General features: G+C 46.3%; 1 pseudogene; it reads right to left on the reverse strand.

Moving 5' to 3' along the window:
* LOC142219120 (alpha-2-macroglobulin-like protein 1) overlaps window positions 1–20,111 on the reverse strand; it is a 50,909-nt pseudogene that overhangs the window by 15,553 nt on the left and 15,245 nt on the right.

The following is a 20,111-nucleotide window of genomic DNA, read 5'->3' on the forward strand; positions in this document are numbered from 1 at the left end:
CTGATTTAGCAACTTATTTCAGTCCTTTTGTGCTTTTTAGTCTATTAGAGATGAGCGAACACTGTTCGGATCAGCCGATCCGAACAGCACGCTCCCATAGAAATGAATGGAAGCACCTGTGACGCTGACTTTGCCGACGGCCAGCCGGCGTCACAGGTGCTTCGATTCATTTCTATGGGTGCGTGCTGTTCGGATCGGCTGATCCGAACAGTGTTCGCTCATCTCTATAGTCTATGGCATCTTCGAAGGACCCCAGATCATCGTGTAGGGACAAGTCATTACCATAATATGCTATTGCACGGCATACGTTCATGTGAGTTGGCGTGCATGTTACACACGAGTTTACCAGAGTAGGAACCCTTCTTGCTATGCAAGAAAGAAATACTGGAAAATGGATAGGATTTTCAGTTGACTACTCAATAGTAAAATGAATGCCAAACTGTAGGACTCTAGGCGTTGTGACAACAAGACAAATGTACAAGAGACAACTTATCATGCATTCTCTCCCTGGTTCCATCTTACCCAGTTTCTTGGCTTTCAGGTTCCAGTGGAAGGTTTTGCTCTCATCTGCACAGATACAACTGCTATATTGACAGTTATCACACGATGTCTCTTCTAACTCATCGGTGGTCTTCAGGGTGGTTTGTACCTGGCAAAGAAAGGTTTAAACATAACACCCTACACATAATAACTCACCAAAAGCCACTGAAACCTCAATGACCTAGTATCAGTGACCAAGGGTACCCTCCATGACCACATAATCTAAACCAGTCAATTACTACTATTATTGGCTATTTTAGATATGTGTCTGGGTTGGTCTTGGTCAATAACCGTGAGTTACTATCAGACATTTTTGGCCACATGATCGTTAAAGTCCAATTTACTACTTTTCAGGACAATTGGAACACTTTCAGTGTGGTCCTGAATTTAGACTGAACTAAATCTGAGAATTTGAGCAAACCAGACTAGAAACAAATTTTGGGGAATTTGCTCATATCTATACTTTATACATTGTTGTGTAGTTTACCTTTATACATTGTTTCAGGTTGTTGAAGACTGAAGCTTTGAGGGTAAAGATTTCTCCTCTAACAACAGAATATGGGAGGTTCAGATCTACGAAGAATGCCGGAGCCTTATGATGGATTTCAGCTCTGCCAGATTCTCTAGATAAAAAGGAAAATAGGAGAATATTACCCAGAATTCGTTGTGAGTAATAATTTAGCAACTGATTTTGAAGTGGACTTTTCACCAGGTCTACAAGATCGAGCTCTTTGGCTCCTTTAATAGACAACAACCCACTGTTTCTGGAGCAGTTGTAATCCATACTTTAGTACCTAATATGATAATTAGGCTCAGTACTGTCAAGAAAGGGGTCTTGGGCAAGAGCAGACAAGGTGTTGCGATTTAATACTCCAGTCAGAGGCAGTCTGAGAGCTCAGGAGCACAACTTGCCTGCTCCTGCCTTACACCATCCAATTGAGCCTATTTAGTATATATGGCAGCATAACTAACTGCACTGATTGTTCAGGAATGATGGGGGCTAGAGAAAAATTCCTGCTCCTGTAGAATCAGCATCTATGAAAGGTGGAATTGGTGGTGGTGAAAGGTCCTATTTAAGCAGTTGTCTTGAGAGGACACCTCCTTTAATCCTTAGCTTAGCTCATGGATGTGTACAGCTGGGACCATCCAATGATGTGAAATTCAAAGAAAGCAAAATCTGTACGAATACCTCTAAGATACTAGATTCTCTAGAGGTATCATTAAAGTTAATCTATCACCAAAGGTCACCTGAATTAAATAATGTTTTCCTCCTCGTGAATCACTGCCTCCATTACTGAGATATTTCTGGTTTTGGCAATAATGAAATTAGTTCTTTGGAGCAACTGAAGGTAAGGGAATTGCTAGCAGTGCAACTCTCTAGCGCTGCTGGTGGAAAAATGGAAGACGGGAAAGACAGTGACAGGTTTTTTTTACCTAAACAGTATTAAAGTTAAAGGACCTTTGATGATGTCAGTGATGATGTCATCAAAGGTCCTTTTGCAATACGGCATCTATCCAGGGTCCACATTAGGAGGGGGCAAACATCCTCAGGGGCCCCATACTTTCTCTTTCATCAGGACTAGATCGGCAGCAGATAAATCACTGCCATTTGCAGGGGCTGCGGATCGCTGTTTGTAAAAATTTCCCTGCACACATCAGCTTGCTGTGCCACCCCTCCCCCTCAGGATCTGATTGTGAGGGGAGAAGTCTCTTGCAATGTCACAGCTTACTCCACTGCCAGGCAGAGCTGCACAGGAGTTTCCTCCATGTCCTGTGCACCCAGCAATTCAGCCAAAGCTAAGTATATATTCTTGGGTAAAATATGTGTATATGTGTTTAAATTATGTGTCTTATATACTGTGCGAGTCCTGTATGTGTGTAGATAGGTGTGTGTGTGTGTATGTTGTTTATGAATGTATGTGTGTGAGTAGATGGGTATATGTGTAAGTATATCTATCTATCTATCTATCTAATCTATCTATCAGTATTTGCTTCTATACATTTCTACCATTAAACATACTAAAATTGTATTTTATAATGTGATGCTTAGGCCCGGTCCACATCTGTGTTCAAGTTTCCATTCGGGGAGTCTGCTTGGATGCTCCCCAAACAGAAACCTATACGCACCCCCTGCGTCATACCTTCAAGAAAATGGCGCTCGGGCATGTGCAGTAGCGCTCACAAGGGAGTGTTACTGCATGTGCCCGAGATTTCAATGTACAGGAGTGAGATTAGAGACGTTGGAGGCAGTTACAGGGGGAGAGGAGAAGGAATTTTCGGCATGCAAGCTAAAGAGGGGCCGGTTTCAAGGTATGACGCAGGGGGGTGCATGGTGGCTTGGAGGAACACACAGGGTACACAGACAGGCTCATTTACATATCAGTTTTACTGGTATGTTATAAAAACGAGGGGGGGGAAGGTCCTTTAAAAAAAAGAGTAGCAGTGCCCCTCTGCAACCACTATTATGTCCCACAGCGGCTATGGAGCATAACAGAGTTGGGTGGGCAACTGTGGGGCATAATAGAGGTTTCAGGGGGCCGCTGTGGGACATAATATATATAGACGCACACTTTCCCCCCGCTACCCGATGAGAACGATCAAAAGAAAAACCTAAACACGCCGCCGCCGGCTAGGTTCACCACTGGAGACAGTGAGGCCTAAACTTGACCCAGTCCCTGTGCAGGTTTTGTTGACTTTTTTGAGCCATAACTAGGAGTGAATTGAGCAGAAGTTAGAAGTACAAGAGCTTCTTATTAATTTCCATTCTTTTTGAAGCCATTCCTGACTTTTTCTCAAACCACACTAAAAAAAAAGCTGTGTTTCCGCAACGTGGGGCCTCAGCCTAAATGGGTTTTCCCATGAACATAGCCATATTTGAAGGGGTAGTCCAGTTTCAACAAATAAAAATTATTGTGAAATGAAAGTTCTAAAATTTTCTAGTATACATTTTGTATCAATTCCTCTTAGTTTTCTAAAGCTCTGCTTGCTGTCATTCATTGCTTATCAGAAACCCAGCCATGATGTCCTTATTGTGGACAGGTTATCAGGAGGACACTACATGTATGAGAAGATAACCTGACCACAATAAGGACATCATGGATGGTTATCAGGAGCACACTACATGTATGAGAAGATAACCCGGCCACAATAAGGACATCATGGCTGGTTATCAGGACACTACATGTATGAGAAGATCACCTGACCACAATAAGGACATCATGGCTGGTTATCAGGAGCACACTACATGTATGAGAAGATAACCCGACCACAATAAGGACATCATGGCTGGTTATCAGGAGCACACTACATGTATGAGAAGATAACCCGACCACAATAAGGACATCATGGCTGGTTATCAGGAGGACACTACATGTATGAGAAGGTAACCTGACCACAATAAGGACATCATGGCTGGTTATCTGGAGGACACTACATGTATGAGAAGATAACCCGACCACAATAAGGACATCATGGCTGGTTATCTGGAGGACACTACATGTATGAGAAGATAACCTGACCATAATAAGGACATCGTGGCTAGGTTGCTGATAAGTTCCAGACCAAAGAAAGTTCCTGCATTCATGGTCATATCCATTGGTAACCAATTAAGACAACAAATGTCACCACTAAGATGGTTAGAGGAAATCTTTAAAACTCTCCAAAATGTTTTCACTGACTTATATTCGTTTTAATTTCCATGTTAAAACCACTTTAGGGCTAAGGAATCGCATCATTTAACAGAAAACACAAAGCTACTTTACTTACATTTTTGCTTCTGAAGTCCCCAAGATCTGCAACAAGATCAACCCCACACAGAAGGTCCGGGTCCAGGACATGACTGTGCAGGTGAACAGGACGTCTATGAATAGTGAATCTTATATGTTCCTGCAGGAACTATATGAAGACTACAAAGCAACTCAGTGTGAACAAAGTCCAACAAATATTTGTCAATCTGTAAGTGGACAGCTCAAGGTTTTAGTTGAATTTCACAAGGATGCATAAAACACATTTCGAGCCAAGAATCAGGAAATATTTATACATGAATGCTATTATAAGCACAATTTAGATTTCTTTAAGGGAAGTTGCCAGGGTGATTTGGGACACTAAACCACCCACAGATCCTTATGGACCAGGGATTTACTGTCCCAAATAGCCCTGTTATAATACATACTGTGCCCACTTTATTCTCACCCAGCAGCCGTACTAGCAGTAGCCAAACCTTGTCACTTCCCGTAATAACATAGTAACATCGTACAGAGTGTACGATGGATTTATGCAAAACTTCTCGTAATGTCAGGTACAAATTAGCACATGCTGCTTATGTCACATCTGCGCACTCTTATTTGTTAGGGGGTTAATTATTAGACATTTGTTCATTAACCCTTAACAACAAGTGTGTTAATCCTAAATGACAGTTTTTCTAAGAAACATCGTGAAGCATTCAAGTGGTCTTAGGAAAAGGTTTCCTTTCCTTTAGCAAATAACTAGAGATGAGCGAACACTAAAATGTTCGAGGTTCGAAATTCGATTCGAACAGCCGCTCAATGTTCGTGTGTTCGAACGGGTTTCGAACCCCATTATAGTCTATGGGGAACAGATACTCGTTAAGGGGGAAACCCAAATCCGTGTCTGGAGGGTCACCAAGTCCACTATGACACCCCAGGAAATGATGCCAACACCTCTGGAATGACACTGGGACAGCAGGGGAAGCATGCCTGGGGGCATCTAACACACCAAAGACCCTCTATTACCCCAACATCACTGCCTAACAACTACACACTTTCCACATTCAAAAAAACCTCTATCAAAGTGGGAAAATACCTGGAAACCTTCTTTACTCCCCAAATGGATGGACACAAACCCCAATTTAAGCTCAACAAACAGTAACAACCACCCCTTTAAATCACGTTCCCCATGACAACCACAAATGGAATAGGCAATGGGAATTCCAAAAGCCCTCACCCTTAACTGTCATTTTGAGTGTGTGTGTGTGTGTGTGTGTGTGTGTGTGTGTGTGTGTGTGTGTGTGATGTGGTAAGACCTTCCAAAATTCACTTTTCTAGCCCTTAACATGAGCCCTTCCAAACAAAGTTACATGACCTTAAGCTGAGCTACCAGCAGAGATTGAGGCCCTTGGCATGAGTAGAGCCTTGCACCAGCAGTGTTTTTGGCACTTAGGGTGAGTTGAGCCTTGTACCAGCGTGTGTCCCTTAACATCAGGCGGGCCCTAAGTTCTGCGCTTTGCACAAAAGTTCCACATTAACTAGGCTGAATGGTACAAAGATTAGTAGGCCCGAGAACCAGGAACAGGTCTTGCAATGGCTGTCGGATAACGCTTAAAGCACATTGTCCACCAGCCAGTCAGCCTCTACCTCCTCTTACCCAACAGTCTTGTCCTCCTTCCACCCAAAATTCCCAATCTTCTCAGAACAATAACCCCAACTGTCCCTGCTCCCCAGAGCTGTTCTCCCTTCCTTTGACTGTACCGCAACCTGCCCCTCCATTTCGCGATTCCACGGACCTAACAGACGAGTATCTGTGTCCAGATGCTCAAACACTAGAGTCTCCTCCATTCCATCTCCGGTCGATTTGGTGGCGGATGACCAGCAACCCACCCTCATCGACGACGATGAGACGCAGTTGCTATCAGGGCAGCCAGTTGACATGCGCATTGTGCAGGAGGAGGAGGCGAGACAGGAGTTGGAAGAGGAGGTGGTGGACGACGAGGACACCGACCCCACCTGGACAAGGCAGATGTCAAGCTGGGAAAGTAGTGTGGATGTTGAGGCAGGTGCAGCACCAAAAAGGGTAGCTAGAGGCAGAGACATGTCCAGAGGCAGAGGTCAGCTGCTTTGCCGAAGCCAGGCCAGACCCGGAATGTCCGAAGATGTTCCCTTTTGTACCCAGCCCAGAAAAACTCCCCCATCGAGGGCACGTTTCTTGAAGGTGTAGAGTTTTTTCAAGGAATGCGCCGAGGACAGATATAGTGTCGTCTACACAATTTGCCTCTCGAAATCGAGTAGGGGCCCTGAGAAGAGCAACCTGTCCACCACTTCAATGCACCGTCATTTGGAATCCAAGCAATGGAATCAGTGGCAGGCAGCAACGGCAGGACAAACGTCGCCCGCCGTTCATGCCACTGCCTCTGCTCACAGTGCTGGCGATGCACTCCAGAGGACGAGCCAGGACATCACTTCATCTGCCTCCGCCACTTTGTTGACTTCTCCCTCATCCTCCCCTGTTTCTGTCTTATCTCCTTCTCCTGCACCATCAAAGGCACCATCAGGCGCTTCTTTACAACAACCCACCATCTCTCAGACATTGGAGCGCCGGCAGAAATACACCGCTAACCACCCACCCACGCAAGCCTAGAACGCCAACATCGCTAAACTGCTGGCCCAGGAGAGGTTGGCGTTCCGGCTTGTTGAAACTCCCGCCTTCCCGGACCTGATGGCAACTGTGGCACCTCACTATGCCGTCCCTAGCCGTCTCAACTTCTCCCGGTGTGGCGTCCCCGCCTTGCACCAGCACGTGTCACTCAACATCAGGTGGGCCCTTAGTTCCGCGCTTTGCTGCAAGGTCCACTTGACCACCGACACTTGGACAAGCGCCTGTGGTCAGGGATGCTGCAGTGCTTATCTTTAATGACAGGCAGGGTGAATGTGGTGGAGTCTGTTCCCCGGGTGCAAACTGGGGTGGCCTATCTCCTCTCCCAGGCCAAAATTCATGGCAGGAGTAGACTGAAACCCTACGACGCTGCAACCTCCACCACAGCTACTAGCGGCAAACGCTAAAACACTGGTGTGGGGAGACGTCAGCAGGCGGTGCTGAAGCTCATCAGCTTGGGGGACAGACAGCACAGTGCCTCCGAGGTCAGGGATGCCATCCTGGCTGAGATGGCTTTTTTTTTTCCCTGCTACACCTGGGGCCTGGCATTTTTACGCCTGTGATAATGGCTGGAACCTGGTAGCGGCTCTGGAGCTTGCCAGCCTCCAACACGTTCCATGTTTGGCCCACGTCTAACCTAGTGGTGCAAAGTTTTTTAAAAACATACCCAAATGTACCGAAGCTACTGTTGAAAATGCGGCGCTTGTGCGCCCACTTTTGCAAGTGCACAGGAGTCGCTGCTAGCCTAAAAACACTCTAGCAAGGCCTACATCTGTCCAAACACAGGCTGTTGTCCGTCATTCACACACGCTGAAACCCTACAATACCATATCTTGAGCAGGGTGTGTGAGCTGCACAGACCTTTGATGGAGTTCCATCTACAAAACCCAAGGGTTCCTCAAAGTCAGCAACCAAAGTTTCTGCACCATGAGTTTCCAGGGGTGGCAGAGTTATGGCTAGGGGAAGAGGCATGGATAGGGATGATGTCTAGGGGCAAAAGCAGTGTGGATGTGGAGGCAAGCTAAGCAGGAAAAACTGGGGGTACAAGCTAAGGCATGGACTGGGGTGATGTCTAGGGGCAAAAGCAGTGTGGATGTGGAGGCAAGCTAAGCAGGAAAAACTGGGGATACAAGCTAAGGCATGGACTGGGGTGATGTCTAGGGGCAAAAGCAGTGTGGATGTGGAGGCAAGCTAAGCAGGAAAAACTGGGGGTACAAGCTAAGGCATGGACTGGGGTGATGTCTAGGGGCAAAAGCAGTGTGGATTTGGAGGCAAGCAAAGCAGGGAAAATGGTGGCTAGAGGCAAAGGGATGTCCATAGGCAGCAAGGGCAAAGATGCAAAACTCTCCCGTTTCAAGAATTTTCCTGACTTGTTTCCCCACAAAACATTCCTGGGAGGAGGGCTGAAACACCACCCTCCTCCTCCTCCGCTGTTAGATTTACCCCAGCTACGAGCTGAAAACGCTGCAACACTGGTGTGGGGAGACGTCAGCAGGCTGGGCTGAAGCTCATCAGCTTGGGAGACGGACAGCACACTGCCTCTGAGGTCAGGGATGCCATCCTGGATGAGATGGCAATTTGTTTATCCCCGCTGCCCCTGGGGCCAGGTTTTTTAGCTTGTTGGAGGGCTCTGGAGCTTGCCAGCCTCCAACACGTTCCATGCCTGGCCCACATGTTCAATGTAGTGGTGCAATGATCTTTAAAAACATACCCCAAATTAGCTGAGCTAAGGGTGAAAGTGCGGCACTTGGACACCCACTTTCCCAAGTCTACAGTACCTGGAGCTAGCCGCAATACACTCCAGCAAGGCCTACATCTGCCTGAAGCACCTACTGTTGTGCGAGGTCACCACACGCTCTAACCCTAGATACCGTATGTTCAGCAGGGTGTGTGAGCAGCAGAGACCTTTGATGGAGTACCAGCTACAAAACCCAAGGGTTCCTCAGAGTCAGCTCCCTCACTTTCTGCACCATGAGTTTCCATGGGTGGCAGACTTATGGCTAGAGGCACAGGCATGGATAGGGGTGATGTGTAGGGGCAAAAGCAGTGTGGATGTGGAGGCAAGCTAAGCAGCAAAAACTGGGGGTACAAGCAGCCGGTGACATCATCACTGACAAGCACAGCTGTCTGTCAGCTGACAGGCTGACTTTCACCAAAATGAACAGACAATGGATAGACTCATCATATACATGTCAGTTACATGACAAATTTAGTGCAATTTGCAAGTCCAAGATGGTTTGGAGATCTGCGGAGAGGAATCTCACCACCTCTTGCGGGTGCCATCATTTGGAAGGCAAGCCCTGGGCTCAGTGGGTGAGAGCAAGCGCAGGATAATCGTCGTTTGGCCTGGCGGCCACTGCCTCTTCCACTGTTGACAGGGCTGGCGCTGCAGTCCAGACCAGGAGCCAGGACACCTCCACATCTGCCTCTGACACTTTGGGGAGTTCACCCTTATCCTCACCTTTTCCTGCCATTTCTCCTTTTGCCCGCGCCATCATGCGCCTCTTCCCAGCAACTCCCCATCTCCCAAGCCTTTCATTTCATGCTAAAGTACAGCGCAACCCACCCACATGCCCAAGGCTTCAACGGCCTCATCTCAAGAAATCTGGCCCAGGAGATGTTGGAATCCCGGCTGGGGGACACTCTGCCCTTTTTGGGCAGAGTGTCTACTGCGCCACCGCACTGTGCCGTCCACACCAGCACTTTCCCCCAAACATGAGGCGGTCCCTAAATTCAGCGCTTAGCCCTAAAGTTCCATGTGACCAGTTACGAATGGACAAGTGCATGCGGACAGGGACGCTACCTTTCAATTTGGGCACAGTGGTTGAATGTAGTTGAGGCGTGGACCGGGTCGCAAAATGTGGTGGCCTGACTTGTCTCCCCACACAACATTCCTGGGAGGAGGGCTGAAACACCACCCTCCTCCGCTGTTAAATTGACCCCAGCTACGAGCTGGAAACGCTGCAACACTGGTGTGGGGAGACGTCAGCGGGCCGTGCTGAAGCTCATCAGCTTGGGGGCCAGACAGCACACTGCCTACAAAGTGAGTCATGCCATCCTCGATGAGACGGCAATGTGGTTTTTGCCACTGCACCTGGGCCCAGGCATGTTGTCATGTGTGATAATGGCCGTAACCTGGGATTGGCTCTGTAGCTTGGCAGCCTGCAACATATTCCATGCCTGGGCCACGTTTTTAACTCATTGCTGCTAATCTTTTGAAAAAGGTACCCCAATGTTCCTGAGCTACTGGTGAAAGTGTGGCGCTTGTGCGGATAGTTTTTAAAGTGTATAGTTGCCGCTGCTAGCCTCTATGCACTCCTACAACGCCTGTACCTGCTGGAACAACGGCTGTTGTGCGACGTCTCCACACTGCTGGCACTAAACATATCATGTGTTGAGCAGAGTGTGTGAGCAGCACAGACCTTTGATGTAGTTCCAACTCCAAAACCCTCGGGTTCGTCAAAGTCAACTCCCTCAGTTGCTCAACCATGAGTGGCCATGGGTGGCAGACTTATGTGAAATCCCATCCCATCCATTGCACTGGACACGAAACATTAGCATGCGCTCAGCACAACTTCGGATATGGCAGATGCGTTAAGCAGGGTGCAGGGTACAACACAGACCAGGCCCGAGCACCAGGAACAGGTGTTAGAAATACTGCAGCATCTGCCATTTCCTTCCAATTTTGGGGTTTTGGACCCGCCACCGACTTGTCTGGACCTAAGTGGGGATCATGAGACACAGTTGCCATCAAGGCAAGCTGTGGTCATGTGCGGTTTGCAGTAAGGGGGCAGTGCGCAATTGGAAGAGGAGTTGGTGGATGACGAGGCCACCGACCCCACATGGACAGGGGTGATGTCTAGGGGCTAAAGCAGTGTAGATGTAGAGGGAAGCTAAATCAACAAAAAACCTGGGTAGAAGCAAAGGCATAAACTGGGGTGATGTTTAGGGGTGAAAGCAGAGTAGATGTGGAGGGAAGCTAAGCAGCAAAAACAGTGGGTAGAAGCAAAGGCATGCAAAACTCTACCCTGTTGGAAGACTTATTCCTAGGTCTGGAACACGTTAATGGCCCCCCTGGACAAATTACTGCCACTCAGGGGCCTAGTGTCACCAGGAGGGACAAGTATAGGCGCATGTTGTGGGAATACCTGGCCGACACCAGCTCTGTCCTCTCCGATCCCTCTGTGCTCTACAGCCTAAACTTATTTTCTCATCTTTTTTTCTGAACTGCACATCTCTTGCCTGCTTCCTTTGGGATCTTAGAAATGGTGGTCCACTTCCACAGATGGTAACTTCAATAGACAGTGTAACGGGAGTAGCTGAGGGATCGCTGTCTTAACCACTTTTTGGCACAAAATTAACTTCCAAAGCCAAATATGGTGCAAGTATATGATGCAAGGACACCTACACACCTATCTCTGACACATTGGGGAGTTCACCCTCATGCGCCCTTTTGGCCTGCACCATCATGCGCCTCTTCCCAGCCACTCCACATTTCCCAAGCTTTTCATTGCAGGCAGAAGTACAATACAACCCACCCCCATGCCCAAGCCTGTAACAGCCTCATCGATAAACTGCTGGCCCTGGAGATGTTGGTGTTTGTTTATGCTTCTGGAGACCCAGGCCTTCCGTCAGCAGATGGCAGCTGGGGCACCTCCCTATGCTGGGCCTAGCCGTTACTACTTCTCTTGGTGTGCTGTCTCTGCCTTGCGCCTGCATGTGTCCCATAACATCAGTCGGGCCCAGAGCTCTGCGCTTTGCTGCAAGGTCCACTTGACCACCGACACATGGACAAGCGCCTGTGGTCAGGGATGCTGCAGTGCTTATCTTTAATGACAGGCAGGGTGAATGTGGTGGAGTCTGTTCCCCGGGTGCAAACTGGGGTGGCCTATCTCCTCTCCCAGGCCAAAATTCATGGCAGGAGTAGACTGAAACCCTACGAAGCTGCAACCTCCACCCCAGCTACTAGCGGAAAACACTGTAACACTGGCATGGGGAGATGTCAGTAGGCCGTGCTGAAACTGATCAGCTTGGGGGACAGACAGCACAGTGCCTCCGAGGTCAGGGATGCCATCCTGGCTGAGATGGCATTTTTTTTTCCCTGCTACACCTGGGGCCTGGCATTTTTGCGCCTGTGATAATGGCTGGAACCTGGTAGCAGATCTGGAGCTTGCCAGACTCAAACACGGTCCACGCATGGCCCACGTTTTCCAACTTGTTGGTGCCATGTTTCTTTGAAACCTACACCATTGTGCCTGATATACAGGTCAAAGTGGGGCCATTTTCGTAAGTGAGAACTAGCCTCTGCTAGGCAGAAAACATTCAGAGCACACTCCTCTCATCTTCGCACCATTGGCTGGCGGAGGAAGACGAGGGGGTTGGAGTGGCATCTGATGTCCCTATCCCACACGAGGCTAGAGGGTGCACTTCAGTGCATCCCATTGCTTCACCACAAATGGTGTGAAGGGGAGTGGAAAATGGAGGAAATGGAGAGTGACCCTTACAGTTGGGGCCAGCAAAGGCATGCCAAGTAACACACTGGCACACATGGCTGACTTCATCTTGGGTTGCTTTTCAACACATATTTCACATCATGAAGAACAAATAATACTGGATTTTTTCAAGCCTCGAACCCCGGTCTAGGTCTAATGTCTGTTCCTTTCTTATATTAGGGGAGAGGGAAAAAAAATTACTTCAGTGATACGTTTAGCATACATAGACTGACTATTAATGTGTATCCCACTTAGTGTTGTTAGGGTTACACACCGTCACAACCTGGCTAAAGCTTCTATAGCTGTTAATAAAGTCAACATAACTTTACGGTATCCAAAAAGACAGCTGGTACCGACAGAGAGCAAGACAAATGTCACCCAAAGCTGTGAGCTCTGAACACCCACAGTGACTTTGGCGTCATCATCATTATAAGGGAGTGGGTGGTAATAAATAACTTGGCAGTGCCTAAAACCCAAAAAGCTTATACAACTATATTTACATTAAGATACACAAATGAAACTTTTCAGTAGCATGTCATGAGACAAGCTGATAAGCTCTTCCTTTGTGCAGTGCTATTTGAAAGTTAAACGCTGCCTTTATTTTAATTCTGGAGAAGGTGCAGACATTAGATTTAGAACATGTTGTCTTCATTGTCCAAATCCTCTATATAGGTAACGCGTTTTTCGGGCCGAGCTGTCTGGGAACGAGCTGGTGCAGCACTGACAACCTGGGTGAATATGGCAAGAGCCTGAGATGTAGGGTGAATGAATCCCCAAATTATTTGTGGAATTCCCAGTGAGACAATGGCACTGTATACCAGTATTAAAAATTGTGGGTGCACATAACCCCCATATATTCTTTGAATTCCCAGTCAGACAATGGCACTGTATACCAGTATTAAAAATTGTGGGTGCACATAACCCCCATATATTCTTTGAATTCCCAGTCAGACAATGGCACTGTATACCAGTATTAAAAATTGTGGGTGCACATAACCCCCATATATTCTTTGAATTCCCAGTCAGACAATGGCACTGTATACCAGTATTAAAAATTGTGGGTGCACGTAACCCCCATATATTCTTTGAATTCCCAGTCAGACAATGGCACTGTATACCAGTATTAAAAATTGTGGGTGCACATAACCCCCATATATTCTTTGAATTCCCAGTCAGACAATGGCACTGTATACCAGTATTAAAAATTGTGGGTGCACATAACCCCCATATATTCTTTGAATTCCCAGTCAGACAATGGCACTGTATACCAGTATTAAAAATTGTGGGTGCACATAACCCCCATATATTCTTTGAATTCCCAGTCAGACAATGGCACTGTATACCAGTATTAAAAATTGTGGGTGCACATAACCCCCATATATTCTTTGAATTCCCAGTCAGACAATGGCACTGTATACCAGTATTAAAAATTGTGGGTGCACGTAACCCCCATATATTCTTTGAATTCCCAGTCAGACAATGGCACTGTATACCAGTATTAAAAATTGTGGGTGCACATAACCCCCATATATTCTTTGAATTCCCAGTCAGACAATGGCACTGTATACCAGTATTAAAAATTGTGGGTGCACATAACCCCCATATATTCTTTGAATTCCCAGTCAGACAATGGCACTGTATACCAGTATTAAAAATTGTGGGTGCACATAACCCCCATATATTCTTTGAATTCCCAGTCAGACAATGGCACTGTATACCAGTATTAAAAATTGTGGGTGCACATAACCCCCATATATTCTTTGAATTCCCAGTGAGACAATGGAACTGTATAGCAGTAGCAAAAATTGTGGGTGCACGTCACCCCAATATATTCTTTGAATTCCCAGTTAGACAATGGCACTGTATACCAGTAGTAAAAATTGTGGGTGCACATAACCCCCATATATTCTTTGAATTCCCAGTCAGACAATGGCACTATATACCAGTATTAAAAATTGTGGGTGCACATAACCCCCATATATTCTTTGAATTCCCAGTCAGACAATGGCACTGTATACCAGTATTAAAAATTGTGGGTGCACATAACCCCCATATATTCTTTGAATTTCCAGTCAGACAATGGCACTATATACCAGTATTAAAAATTGTGGGTGCACATAACCCCCATATATTCTTTGAATTCCCAGTCAGACAATGGCACTGTATAGCAGTATTAAAAATTGTGGGTGCACGTAACCCCCATATATTCTTTGAATTCCCAGTCAGACAATGGCACTATATACCAGTATTAAAAATTGTGGGTGCACATAACCCCCATATATTCTTTGAATTCCCAGTCAGACAATGGCACTGTATAGCAGTATTAAAAATTGTGGGTGCACGTAACCCCCATATATTCTTTGAATTCCCAGTCAGACAATGGCACTATATACCAGTATTAAAAATTGTGGGTGCACATAACCCCCATATATTCTTTGAATTCCCAGTCAGACAATGGCACTGTATACCAGTATTAAAAATTGTGGGTGCACATAACCCCCATATATTCTTTGAATTCCCAGTGAGACAATGGAACTGTATAGCAGTAGCAAAAATTGTGGGTGCACGTCACCCCAATATATTCTTTGAATTCCCAGTTAGACAATGGCACTGTATACCAGTAGTAAAAATTGTGGGTGCACATAACCCCCATATATTCTTTGAATTCCCAGTCAGACAATGGCACTGTATACCAGTATTAAAAATTGTGGGTGCACATAACCCCCATATATTCTTTGAATTCCCAGTCAGACAATGGCACTGTATACCAGTATTAAAAATTGTGGGTGCACATAACCCCCATATATTCTTTGAATTCCCAGTGAGACAATGGAACTGTATAGCAGTAGCAAAAATTGTGGGTGCACGTCACCCCAATATATTCTTTGAATTCCCAGTTAGACAATGGCACTGTATACCAGTAGTAAAAATTGTGGGTGCACATAACCCCCATATATTCTTTGAATTCCCAGTCAGACAATGGCACTGTATACCAGTATTAAAAATTGTGGGTGCACATAACCCCCATATATTCTTTGAATTCCCAGTCAGACAATGGCACTGTATACCAGTATTAAAAATTGTGGGTGCACATAACCCCCATATATTCTTTGAATTCCCAGTCAGACAATGGCACTGTATAGCAGTATTAAAAATTGTGGGTGCACGTAACCCCCATATATTCTTTGAATTCCCAGTCAGACAATGGCACTATATACCAGTATTAAAAATTGTGGGTGCACATAACCCCCATATATTCTTTGAATTCCCAGTCAGACAATGGCACTGTATACCAGTATTAAAAATTGTGGGTGCACATAACCCCCATATATTCTTTGAATTCCCAGTCAGACAATGGCACTGTATACCAGTATTAAAAATTGTGGGTGCACATAACCCCCATATATTCTTTGAATTCCCAGTCAGACAATGGCACTGTATACCAGTATTAAAAATTGTGGGTGCACATAACCCCCATATATTCTTTGAATTCCCAGTCAGACAATGGAACTGTATAGCAGTAGCAAAAATTGTGGGTGCACGTCACCCCAATATATTCTTTGAATTCCCAGTCAGACAATGGAACTGTATACCAGTAGTAAAAATTGTGGGTGCACATAACCCCCATATATTCTTTGAATTCCCAGTCAGACAATGGCACTGTATAGCAGTATTAAAAATTGTGGGTGCACATAACCCCAATATATTCTTTGAATTCCCAGTCAGACAATGGCACTGTATACCAGTATTAAAAATTGTGGGTGCACGTAACCCCCATATATTCTTTGAATTCCCAGTCAGACAATGGCACTATATACCAGTATTAAAAATTGTGGGTGCACATAACCCCCATATATTCTTTGAATTCCCAGTCAGACAATGGCACTGTATACCAGTAGCAAAAATTGTGGGTGTATATAGCCCCAATTCTATTGCTAGGGGACTTGCAGGGTATTTCTGAGGTGAAGGTGGGGGGGGCACACCGTTGGAACGGGGATTTGGGGTGTATATATGGGGTATACGGGAATACACTGTCAGTGTGTTCCATTCAGGATCCTGGGAAAGCTGGGTTGCGGCGATTGAGCCCGTCAGTGCCACGTTACACTGACAAGCTTCTCCCTGGAATTGAAGTTATATGTAAGCCCAATATATTCTTTGAATTCCCAGTGAGACAATGGCACTATATGGCAGTAGCAAAAATAGTGGGTGTATATAGCCCCAATTCTATTGCTAGGGGACTTGCAGGGTATTTCTGGGGTGAAGGTGGGGGGGCACACCGTTGGAACGGGTATCGGGGGTATATATCGGGTATACGGGAATACACTGACAGTGTATTCCATTCAGGATCCTGGGAAAGCTGGGTTGCGGCGATTGAGCCCGTCAGTGCCACGTTACACTGACAAGCTTCTCCCTGGAATTTAGCTCTTATAAGAGCTGTTGGTTGTCTTCTCCTTCCTATCCTAGCCTGTCCCTGCCTACCCAGAATCTAAGCCCTAGCTAACTGGACGGAAACCTCCGTCCTCGGTGAATTGCAAGCTCAGAATGACGCGAAGCTGGGCGGCGCTGTTCTTTTAAATTAGAGGTCACATGTTTTCGGCAGCCAATGGGTTTTGCCTACTTTTTTCAACGTCACCGGTGTCGTAGTTCCTGTCCCACCTACCCTGCGCTGTTATTGGAGCAAAAAAGGCGCCAGGGAAGGTGGGAGGGGAATCGAGTAATGGCGCACTTTACCACGCGGTGTTCGATTCGATTCGAACATGCCGAACAGCCTAATATCCGATCGAACATGAGTTCGATAGAACACTGTTCGCTCATCTCTACAAATAACCACTGTGGGGAAGTTAGCTCGGTAGAGGCAGTGGTGCGGAGCCAACCTGTCAGAGACAGGGACACAAATATCTGAAAGGTAGTCACAGTGCAGAGGGATCTACCCTATTCTCATTAGCACAAGGAAGTACAAGAAGCAATGGGATGAAACTAAAGGGAAAGAGATACAGATTAGACATTAGGAAAAACTTTCTGACAGTGAGGGTAGTGAGAGAGTGGAATAGGCTGCCACGGGAGGTGGTGGGCGCTCCATCAATGGAAATCTTCAAGTGGAATCTGGATAAACATATAGCTGGGATGATTTAGGAAAACCTGCACTCGCAGGGGGTTGGACCCGATGGCCCTTGAGGTCCCTTCCAACTCTACCAAAAAAAGAAAAAAAATCCTGCAGCAAAATCTGGTTTATTTATAAAGCAGCAAAATAAATAAACCTTTACGTCAGGCACAGGTTCAGCAAAATAAAATACAGCCTTAACTTCAGGCAAAAAGGCCAAACAAAACCCTGCTCGTCCGAGCACTAAACAGAAAATACTAACTGTACATGTGGCTTACTAAACACCACACAAATCAACCAAAACAACACTGTACTGTAACCCAAGAATCTCAGTGTCAGGATAGACCCAGCCAGGACTTAGCAGGAATTTCTAGACTAATCTGCAGTAAAACAAAATAACAAGGATTAGATTGTACAGAGGATAGTAACACACTAAAGTTTAACGCTATATTATAGTAAGTTTTGATTTACTATCTCATGGTCATCTTTATATTCTGACTATAAAGTTTTTTTTTTTGATGTCTTAAAAGGGCTCTATCATCAAAATTATGCCCTATGAGCCTCACATATGGCTGAATAGCCTTTAAAAAGGCTACTCTGGCGCCGCTAATGGTATTTCAACACCCCCCCTCCCGTTTTAAACTAATACCCTAAAAAATAATATTCAAATCATACTTACCCATGCACAGTGGGCGGTTTGGGCAATGGTGGAGGTCATCTTCAGACTGGCCTTCCTCTGGTGTCTTTTTTCAGCGACGTCCTCCTGGGCTCTTTCTTCCATGCCTTCTTTTTTTCATGCTGGTTGTGTTGAAATAAGGCAATTCAGATTTTTTACTGAACAACATGGTATATACAGCTTCCAGATACTGGAGGTACAGGTCTTTGGGAGCTTTCTCTGGAGCTGGAACTGACCTTTTAGATAGCGCTTCCCAAATGGTAGTCTGTGTCTCCCTTGCTGGGACAGACTTCCTCTCCATCCATGTGCTGAATCCACCAACTTTACAAAGGGTCTGCAATATTTGTACTAGGAGGCGGGGTTTAGATCCAAAATGAGCACCCTGTTTGACCAAAGGCTAAAGGCAGGGCCATAGTTATGAGGTCTACATAACATTACCCTCACAGACATCTCCTGCACACAATCTTCATAAGTTAACAGGGATAATTCCAATCTCATCACTGCGAAAATATACTAGGAGCCATAGCAACTAGGAAGAAAAAAAAGAAAGACTCAGGATCATTTAGTTCTCTGTGCTCCGCTTAGCCTGATGTTGAATATACAGCCTGACTGCAGGTGGGAGATCTCTGATAGCGTTCCTAATCACACTTGGGGTGAAGAGGTCGGTCACTGACAATATTGCCCAGTGCTGTCACGGTCTCATACATGGGATGGGAATTGTTTTCCAGCATGGAGCTCACCATGTACAGTATCCTTCCAGCACATTCTCCACCAGCCAGTCAGCCTCTACCTCAACTCCTCCTCCTACTCAACAGTCTGGTTCTCCTTCCTCACAACATGCCCAATCTTCCCAGAAAACTAATCCCACCTTTCCCACCTCCCAGGAGCTGTTTTTGGGTCCATTCACTGTCCCTCTCTCTGTCCCACTATGTCCTGAATCACCAGAGGTAACAGATGAGTTGCTGTGTCCTGATGCACAAACACTGGAGCATCCGTTATCTCCTGTTGTTGACCAGCAATCAGTGACGACGATGACAAGACACAGTTGCCATTAGGGCAGCCTGTTACCATCGTTGGTGTGCAAGAGGAGGAGGTATTGGAAGAGGAGGAATTGGAAGAGGAGATAGTGGACAACGAGGACACTGACCCGACCTGGACAGGGGGATGTCAAGCAGGGAGAGCAGTGTGGATGTGGAGGCAAGTGCAGCACCAAAGAGGGTGGCTAGAGGCAGAGGACATCTGCTTCACTGAAGACAGGCCACAGCCAGCAGAGCAAAAATGTTCCCTCTTGTAGCCAGCCTAGAAAAACTCCCTCATCGCCATCAGGGATAACGCATTGGTCGCTGAGGAGTCAGGCACATGAGCACAACCAACCCAGCAGGATAGTCAGGGCACACTCCTGTCCGCATATATTGAGGGAGGAAGAGGAGGATGACGAAGTGGCAGATCTCATTGTGACACAGGAGGCTAGCAGGGAAGTTCAGTGCGTCCCTTTGCTGCAGCGCGGATGGGGCGAAATGGAGGAAGAGGAAGGAGGAGGAAATGGAGAGTGACCATCCGCTAGCGGCAACCAAGTCATGCCAAGTAACACTCTGGCACACATGGCTGAATACATGTTGGAGTGCTTTTCAACTAAAAAACGCATTGCCAAAATCCTGGAGAGCAATGACTACTGGATTTTTGCAATCCTCGACCCCCGGTATAAAAATAATGTTTCTAATTTTATTCCGGTAGAAGGGAGGGCCAGTCGCATGAGTCATTGCCACAAGCAATTGATGCAGAATATGATGGAGATGTTTCCATCAACTCTTGTTGGCGGCACACAGGAGAGTTCCTCCAACAGGTGAACAACTGCCATCCGGTCCACACCCAGCAGGGGCACACTCTCCAAGGTCTGGGACACGTTAATGGCACC

Source organism: Leptodactylus fuscus, chromosome 10 (genome assembly GCF_031893055.1).
Source record: "Leptodactylus fuscus isolate aLepFus1 chromosome 10, aLepFus1.hap2, whole genome shotgun sequence".
Lineage (NCBI taxonomy): Eukaryota > Metazoa > Chordata > Amphibia > Anura > Leptodactylidae > Leptodactylus > Leptodactylus fuscus.